Genomic DNA, 9,349 nt, shown 5'->3' with positions numbered 1-9,349 from the left:
CCTCTATTCTGTATGTTTAGTCTTGTCCAAAATTTATCCTATCTAGATGATGAAAACTGGGATTTTTGGATGGGAATTATTCTTTAGAGGAAAAAACTAGGGCTGGGATGGGGAGCTAAAGAACAGAATGTAGGGCACTGAAGCGTGAAAAGTCTTCAGTGTCTTGTGGAGAAGAAGTTTTCTGTGGCAAAAATTGGAGATAAGAATATTGCACTAGACGAGGCAACTAGCTACCCAAAATTGCAGGCATGGAATATGAGTGCTTGAAAGTCAGACCCTTGGGGCCAGGAGTGTAAGGCAGATAGATGTACAACACCTGGCTGTAAGCTTGGAAGCCTCCTACCTGTGTAGTAGCCTATGTACCCCCATTGCAAAAATAGCAAAGAAATACTAAATCTGAAAACCATGGGACTCTTTCAACTTGCATATTTTATTTTCTTGGTGTTTTGTCTGTTTAGTTCCTTGTCAAGAAGGAGAAAACATAAAGGATCACATAGGTGACAAGATAACCCCAACAGTTGTATTGACATTTGTGAAAGTATGCAAACACAGAAGAATATTCACATATTTGTCATTATACTCAGATTGTGGTGGCATCTGATATCTTGGATAAATTTGGATAAAAGTGAATCAATAGTATACCTGAATAAGACAAGCCAGATGGTATGTGTGATAATGACATTTTCTGAAACTGAAATGTATTTTATTAAATAACTTACTACTTTTCATTTTCCCTAAACAAATAATTAGCATTTAAGCAGCACCGGATAGCTACTTAAAATAGATATAAAAATATTTACTGACATTTACTTAGTTTTTTTCTCTTTTACTTTTCATGTAGTAGAACTTCCCCCATAAATACACATTAACAAGAATCTTGGAGTAAGAAATTAAATATGTGTATACTTACATATTTATTTATAAAATATATGATTTAAACATTTACAGCTTTTTTTTTTTTTTTTTTTAATGCTTTGTTGCTTCAACCAATATCTTCACAAGAGAATAATTCCCATTGTCCCATTTCAGATGAAACACTGGCATGAGGTTCATGTCTCATCCTATCTAGCAACAATCTTATAAGAAATGACAGTTTATTTTCTGGTCTCATGCACATGGTGTCATTTTTTTAATTATTATTATTCTTTTTTTTCAGATAATATTTATTCTCCAAATCTGAATTGTTTTGCTTGGCTTCAAACAAGACAGCATTATTTTATTCATATGGCAATATGTTTTAAAAATGAAGGAATAAGGGTCTTTATTATTGATATTAGATATTAGTTTTAAGAAACCTCAGTGAGGGCTGGAGCTGTGTAATTATTAGTGTCTCACAAATACAGAGCTAAAGATGAGCTGTTCATCTAAGTCCATAATTTCAGGGGTAAGTGGTTTCAGTGTCCCTGTATGCTCCTACTCAAAGGAGTTAACTTCCTTCCTCCTGGGAACTTGAACTTCATGCTCCCACATATAATCATGGAATTTACCATGTGCTCATCATTTGGCTGCTCAACCTTGCTATTGCTCCAGACCCATTATTTCAGCACTGTCACATCCTAAGCCTGCCAAGGAACATGATTTCATCTCTTACAGGGCATGTTCACCAGTCCCAAAGAGAGAGCAGGAGACCTGCAGGAGGGCACACCACCATAAAAAGAGGTCCATGAGGCCTTCACCTGTTTCATTATTTTGGTGGAGAGCTGAACAGCTGACACATGTGTAAGTGTTAGATGGGAGAGAGCATAAGGGGGAGATTGTAAGGAAAATTTCTCTATGGATAAAGAAATCAAATCTTCAATTTTTTATTTCTAATTTTTTTTTTTTTTTTTGGTCACATTAGGAGCTCTGAGTGGTTGATGAGTTTAGTATTGGAAAAAATGGAAACTTCTGTATTGAGACTTATGTATAGGAATGTTTTGATGAAACAGTCAAAAAACCTGAATTTGTGATGATCCTGTCTCCCTTTTCCCTTCCACTTTCCTTGCATATTCCAACTAAAACTGCCAATTTCAGAAGGTCCCAGAATAATATACACTTTCTCCAGTAATGCACAAGCCTCTGGATGAAGGAAAGTCTGGTTAATCCATTATAGTGGCAGGTCTGTTTATTGATCTCATAAATTGCACTTTACTTGGCCTGTCAAAAAGCAGAATTCTCAGCATGTGCTTTCCTGCTACTCTAAGAGCCTCTCCTCACCTCGGGCAGTTTGCTCCCCCCAGCCTCTCCCCCTGTGCTGGCAGCTGTTATAAACCCTGGTCTAAATTCATTAACCTTCCTCCAAACAATCTATTGGAGTTCATCCTTGAGAAAGTGCAGATAGAACAATAAACATTCACTACTGATTTTCTTCCCTGACTTTCCTAACACACCCATGCACAAGCTGCCTATTTTTTTCCTAATAGGAGAAAAATTAAAATCAAAATCAATGGGAATTGAAATCAGCCCACAGACTAGAATTTCCTAATTAGGAATGCACTCATTGTAGGCAGTATTAATGCCTGGCTAATTCCAAGGAATACTGCACAGAGTAATCTGAGTAGCACCAGACCAATCAATGGAATGGATCTGTAAGAGATAATCAAAGGGAAAGCCAGTGCTTAATGGAAAAACCTGTTCAGTGTGACTTATTGGATGCACACTTCTCCCACCTGAGTGCAGAGTGCAGAGTTGTTGTTGCCATGCAAATGCTGTGAGTGGATCTCCAGTGATTCCTGACTGGGTAAAAAGCTTTGTTTTGCTTTAAATGGATAAAATTGTGTACAGTTGCATGCCTTGGATGATGGTGTACAACTACATAGTGTTGCTGAGTTGTATCCAGAGCTAGGACAATCTGGAAGTACATTCCTAGTTATCTCTTAACTGCACCTTTTCAGAGAATGCATTTATCTTTTAAAAAATTGTGTCTTTGAACAATGCAATTTTTGATAATCTAACGTGAATGCTACAGGAAACAAAAAGGGAATGCTTTAAAGGAATCATTGACCTTTAAATGCCTGATTCCCTTTACCAATAAAAAGAGGTGAGTTCTAACTCGCATCTAATTTTATTGGAATTTTGAATCATAGGTGCCTTATGATTGACTGGAAATACCCTCTGGTTTTATTGTCTCAGAAAGAATACAAAATCTGAAATTGGATTTTAGGTCTAAGGTAGAGTAACTATATATTTTTTTGACCAACATGAGAAAGGGTACCTTAGATGAAGCATTAAATTTCTAGTTGGCTAAAAGTAGCTATGATGAATCAAAGCAAAGAAGTACTGAGATAGCTGAATGGAAGGTTTGAAAAAGTTTTGCTACATTTTTGCAAGTCCTGCTCTCACTTGAACTCACTTTAAATAGTCATTTCCAAATATCATATTACATAAACAGTTCTAAAAAACCTGTATCTGACAAATTGTCAAAATCATGTTCAGAGAGATGGCTTTGCTAAGTATGGCTGCAGGTCACATGGGGGCTCTGCCAGTTGTGCAGGGGTTTGTGAGCACCCTAAGTACTTAAAAGTGCATTGCAATTTTTTCACAAAAGTATTAAAAGGGGACAGTCCTCCTTGGTGTTGTTTCTGAGGTATCCAATACCATTCTTTTAAATGTAAAACTATGCAGGTGTTGCAGAAATCTCTAAAAGGATATCTTGCATTTTGAGGATGGGAGAATGTCTTAGGCTTGAAATTTTCCTGGGAAATCAAAATTTTTGGTAGACTGATGAGCAGAGGCATTGGAAAGCAGAAAGAATAATAAAATTGCAGTTTTTGTATTTGTTTCCCCAGCCTTAGTTGTGTTTTTATTAATAAATCCAAAGTAGTGTCAAACTTCTCTGGATCTGAGAAGGCACTTTAGGACACCCTGTGTATGTCATGCAGCCTAGAAAGCTGTGAAAATTTAAAGGCTTGCCATTTGGATAATGCTATCTTACTATTTTAATCTATCTAGCAGTGGTGAATTATAGCATTTTGCTGCAGTAGATGATAGGACTGTAGATTCATTTTGAATTAGTTCCATGTGTATGACGAACAGAATAGGAATATTATTTTGGTAGGAGCTAATCAGATCTAGCAGCTCCCAAGGAAGGGGCTGTTCATTGCCTGGTGTTTCTCAGGAGAAGACTTGTGTACATTAAGGCAGCTGTAAGAAGCTGTGTGGTTGGTGGCAGACACAGACTTATCTTTCCAAAAAGTAGTCAGTGTCAGTCAGTGGGTTGTCTGTGTTTTCTAGAGAAGGGGGAATTCTTGTAATACAAGTTCAAAGATTGATTTGAGTCACACCAAATAGAATAGAATAGTTCAGAAATTGTTTGTGCTGTAGGAAATCGCTGAAGTTGTGCCTTAAAATTCCTTAATTTCCAACAAATTATCGTGCAATGACTGAATGGTCAGCCATTGCAGCAGCAAAACCAGTATATTGCTTTACAATGTTCTTTCTTGGCTCATCTGTAATATGTAGTGAACATCACCTGATTGATGGGAATGTGATGATAATCCAGCTCCTCCACTTGACAAGCCACAGAGAACATCCAGATAAAACAGCCTGTGCTTCTGACACCCAGAAATGGCTGAAACGACTGCCAGAAGTTATTGAGCTGGAGAGAATGTTAAATGTGAGTGAATTGGGCATGAGTCACATCTTTCCACAGAGAAACTGTGGGCGCTGGCTGCCAGAGCACTGGAGAAGTCAACAAGGGCCCCTTTTGAGGGAGCTGGGGGAAAATTTCATAACTGACTTGGATTTGGAATTCTGCAGTGCATCTGGGATAATAATACCCCACAACAGCTAGGATTATTTAAAGACAAGCAGCTTCAAGTTGTCAATAACTCAAATACCAGCGAACTTGGGTGGTGAAGGGTGGCAGAGTGTTAATTGGTCTGGAAGCAGTATTAATACTCTCTGCATTTATCTCACTTAACAAATGTTCACTGATGATATGTTATCAGTAATTTATGATGTGCCATGACAATCGCTTACATTTCTGACAAAAATAGCAATTAGTTAGAAGAATGAGGATTCTCCTCGAATGTTTTCATCGAGTCATAAAGGGGATTTCTTTCCTTCCATGCATAAATTGCCTGTAAAAATCCTTTTAATTTGGCAGTTTTCTTCTCTTGCCTGAATTTGGTCCAGTTTTTAAACTTTTCTAAGAACCTTCCAATACTCCTATGAAATTACTTGTATTAATTATGTGTATGTCCAGTGCATACATTGGCATGAAATCACAGTGACAAGTACAAAAGAAACTCATCAGTTTAATCATGCACTTTCTAGATAGTTGAGTCTTACATTGTTGCTTATTTGATTTTGTTTTCTCCTTCACAGACATGGTAGTTATTAACAATCATCCAAAGGAGAAATAAAATGTGCATCAAAATTTTCAAGTGTTGCCTCACAGATGGGGAGTCCTCTATAGCCCCAAAATTTTGTGCAAGATGCTTATCAGGTGCAGGAAAATGAGTGCAGGGGTCCAATTTGTTACAGCTGAGTATGACAATGCAGAGAGGGACTGCACTGTCCTCACTGTCACCCTCAGGGAAAGGCATTTGCTGCACTGTGAGAAAAGTCAAATGCTTTCTGAAGATGATGACTGCCATGAATCCAGAAGATCTCTGTGATCTAACTGGTTTGGTAGCTGGAATAAAAATACTGTAGAGAAGTTTCAGTCATGTTGCTAAGTGCATTTACTTGTGTTATTCTGTGAACACTAGTAGAATTTGTTTGGAAAATGAAGAGTTTGCCTACTACTTGATGATTTTGGAGATTCTAGAAATTTGTTTCAGAAGATTTATGATATCTATGAAGATTTTTCTCTTTTTCAGAGGGAACCTGAAAACCCAGATGCTTTCAGATGTTTCACAGATGTTTATTATAGTTGCATTCACAGGCCATTGAAAGATAGACAATGTTGATGAAGATTCAAGTCAGAAGTAACTCACTTCAGTGTCTTTCTTCTTTGCAGGTGAGCTGGAGAATGCAGTAATGAAACTTCCCTTAATAAGTTTTATAAGCAGACATATTCAAAAATTATTGAAGCCAGCTGAAAGTAACTGTTTTGGAATTTTGGGTAAATCCTGGAACTGTCAGATTTTAGTTATAAATGTTTTTGTACTTAGTTATGTGCAAACTCTTCCTTCTAGACCCACTTGTTTTATAACTGGGCTTTAAAAAAATTTCACCTGGCAAGTCAGTCTTTAGCTGTAGATGGAATCTAGGATCTGAGCACCAAGTCTGGGGTGTTGAAATATGACTTAAACATAAAAGACAGAAATGGCACTGTGGAGGTATGAAGCACTGCAGCTGAAATGTTACAATGTTGCTTAATGTTAGAGAGTAAAAAAATCTTATATTCCAAACAAAGGGCAGAATTTGGTCAGTAAGATCAGTCAATGGAAAAGGTGACTCTGTCTTCTGATAAATTACAGAAACAGTTCTATTTTTTCAGAAAGATACTTTTTAAGGGATGTATTTAATCTTTTACTGGACTCCCTTAGGCCTGTATAACAATGCAGTGGGATGAGCTGCCATACTCAGCAATACATGCTTCCCATTAGACCCACGAGGAACAGATCAGAAAAGCCTGCAAATTAGATGGGTAAAACTAATTGCAATGGAAATTAATTTTTTTCCCAAATTTTTCTCATTCCAGGTACAGAAGATATTTCTTCAGTTCTTAGAGAATAAGGGACAGACTTATTTCAAGGGTAAAGAAAATACTGCAGAAATACTGTGTGGAAACAGTGAGAATCGCTGGGCTTGTTGTGTCTGGAAGAGTATTTGGCTCAGAGGACTCTGTTTTTTGTGAAATTGCTGTTATCTCCCAACCCCTGTCCTCAGACACTGAGCTGTTATGTCAGTGGTACTGAATAAAAATGATCCAGAGTTAACAAATAGGAAAAGAATCTTCAATCTGAAAAAAAGGCAACTAGCAATTTAAAAACCCCAAACCAAACAAAACAACATACTAAACTATCTAGTTTTACAGTTAAAATCATCAGGAAAATAAATTAATTTTGTTTCTGGAAAAAACATTCCTCCAGATCCTCTCTATGACTTTGTGTGCAGGAACACAGTGTGTACTAGCAGAGGTGGCCCATTCTTTTGGACCACTTTGATGGGAGCAGTGAATTTTGGTTCCCAAATTTTCTCGGGTGTGGAAACTCTGAGGCACAGTTCATGGACCTGGGCTGTCTGCTGGAAATACTGTCAAGAATGATAAAAATGATAATAAATTTGCTTTTACTGCTCCTCTCTGTTATAGTAAATTTGTTCTGTATCTTTACACAAAAATGTGTGCAGACCTTCTTTATAAACCCCTGGGGAGGAATTTGTGCATAAAAGTAACATTCTCTTTCTCTTCACTTATGTCTGTAATGCCTTTTTATATTTGTGGAAGGTGTCCAACAGGTTGGAAAATACATTGAAAACCTAAGCCAGTCAGTACAATACTGGTTCTAGTTTAAACAAAAACCAAACAGGTTTTCCCCTTTCCAAAACAAGTGTCTCCAAAAATACTTCTCAGGTTCAGAGAGTACATTTTTGTCCTGGTTTAACTCCTTTTGTACTGAATAACAAGCAGGCTATTTTTGCATAGCATAATACATGCCCCTTTTCTGGAAAAATACATTTCACAGAATCATGGAATTGGTAGGGTTGGAAGGGACCCCTGGAGGTCATTGAGTCCAAGCCTCCTGGCAAGGCAGGGTCACCTGGAGCAGTTTCCACAGGAATGTGCCCAGGTGGGTTTTGGATTTCTCCAGAGAGGCGGAATCCATGACCTCCCTGGGCAGCTTTTCCAGTGTTCTGCCACCCTCATTGTGAAGAAATTGCTTCCTCATGCTGAGGAGAATCTTACATTTTAGTTTTTGGACATTGCTCTTTGTGCTGTCACTGAGCAGCCCCCAAAATAGTCTGGCACCTGTCTTTTCTCTAACAGCAGAAGAAGGTTTGAGCAGAACTATAAGAATTTCTTACATGGCATTTTTTGACAATTGCTTTGTAAAATTTCACAAGAATTTTCCAGAATGTATTCTTGCTAAATGAAAAGGCTGTGTGTATTTTATTGCTGAATGAGAAGAAGTAGGATTGGCAAAGTGAAAATATTGGTCAAATGTGAGTAGTAAAAAAAAAAAAAAGATCATAGCCTTTCCCAGCTAATGCCCAGAGTGTTCTGTGCAGATTTTTGTTATGAGGATGGGAAAGGACAGTATTTGCTGGACGTGGTCTTTGTCTTTCCTGAACTTAAAACTTTACAACACACCTTCCAAACTCCACAGCACACCTTAGCATACCTCCATAGTAGCCACTGTGAAGGAAATTAACTTTAGCCCGACCAAATCAGCACAGCACTCAATCAGGAACAGCAAACCAACAACTCAAATCTTGTCTGAATAGGTTCAAGCTCCTCCAGATATGGTTTGAGGATGCAAATGACACATTTTAAGCAGTCAGACAAGAGCTGAGTCTGGATGAGGGAAATGAAAGAACAATTGTCTTAATGAACTATCTATGAAGATTTTTCTCTTTTTCATCTCAAAAGTCATTCCCCACCCCCCCCCCACCCCCCTTTTTCAGTATTTTCAATATTCAGTGCTGCAGAAAGATTCTGATTAGTAACGATTCTTTGGAAAAGCAGTTTCCCTGCAAAATACCCAACCAGCAATACTTTCACTTAGGGTCCAGTCTGGTTCCTGTAATAGCCAGTGTGAATGAATTCACAACATCTGAATTCAATGAACAGATCAAAATTACACTTTTTTGGCTTATTTTCCCTGTACACTACATTACAAGAAAAGTATGTGTGTACAGTTCAAACCTGTATGTATAGGAGAAGTCCTGGTTTCTGTGAGATTGTGCTACTCTCCATGTGAACTGTAATTCAGGGTTAGCTAAAGCTCAAATGCAGCAGGTGGAAATGCTGTTGTGGACCAAGAAAGCACAGGAGAGATGCATGAAGCATAAGACAGGAAAAGGCAAAGACAAGTGATGTCAATAGGAAGAGCTGAGGGGAGCAGAGACCAGGGGACTGGGCTGAAAGTGACTGGGGAGGAGTGGGCAGCTGAAGGGGAGAACAAAGAGGAATGGATGTAAAAATATACACAGAGAAGTAATAGAGGGGGAAGGAGAATAAACCTGAATGCAGTGAGGGTGGAGAAGTAGAACAGCTTCCATCTTTGCAATGCTTCATAGAAATTTAGGAACAAAGAGCCATGACAGCTCTGAGTTCAGGGCTGAGTACACAGATGAGAACAAAAATGGCATTGATTGTAAACGACCCAAGACACAAGGTGCTGTCTTGATTTTTATTTTATTTTACTTTATTTCAAGAGTCATGAAGTCCATACATTGCAATTTTTTGCATCTTTGA

The 9,349-nt window shown here is 38.0% G+C and overlaps 1 long non-coding RNA gene across 1 annotated transcript; it reads left to right on the top strand.

Annotated features, from left to right (window-relative positions):
- Positions 1 to 1,658: 1,658 nt before the first annotated feature.
- On the top strand, positions 1,659 to 5,884 carry LOC118684168 (uncharacterized). Its single transcript, XR_004979782.2, has 3 exons — positions 1,659 to 1,719; positions 4,441 to 4,594; positions 5,805 to 5,884. It is a non-coding gene; the product is annotated as an uncharacterized LOC118684168 (long non-coding RNA).
- Positions 5,885 to 9,349: the final 3,465 nt, after the last annotated feature.

This window comes from Molothrus ater, chromosome 1, assembly GCF_012460135.2.
Source record: "Molothrus ater isolate BHLD 08-10-18 breed brown headed cowbird chromosome 1, BPBGC_Mater_1.1, whole genome shotgun sequence".
Lineage (NCBI taxonomy): Eukaryota > Metazoa > Chordata > Aves > Passeriformes > Icteridae > Molothrus > Molothrus ater.
This window is presented reverse-complemented; position numbering and strand designations above follow the sequence as displayed.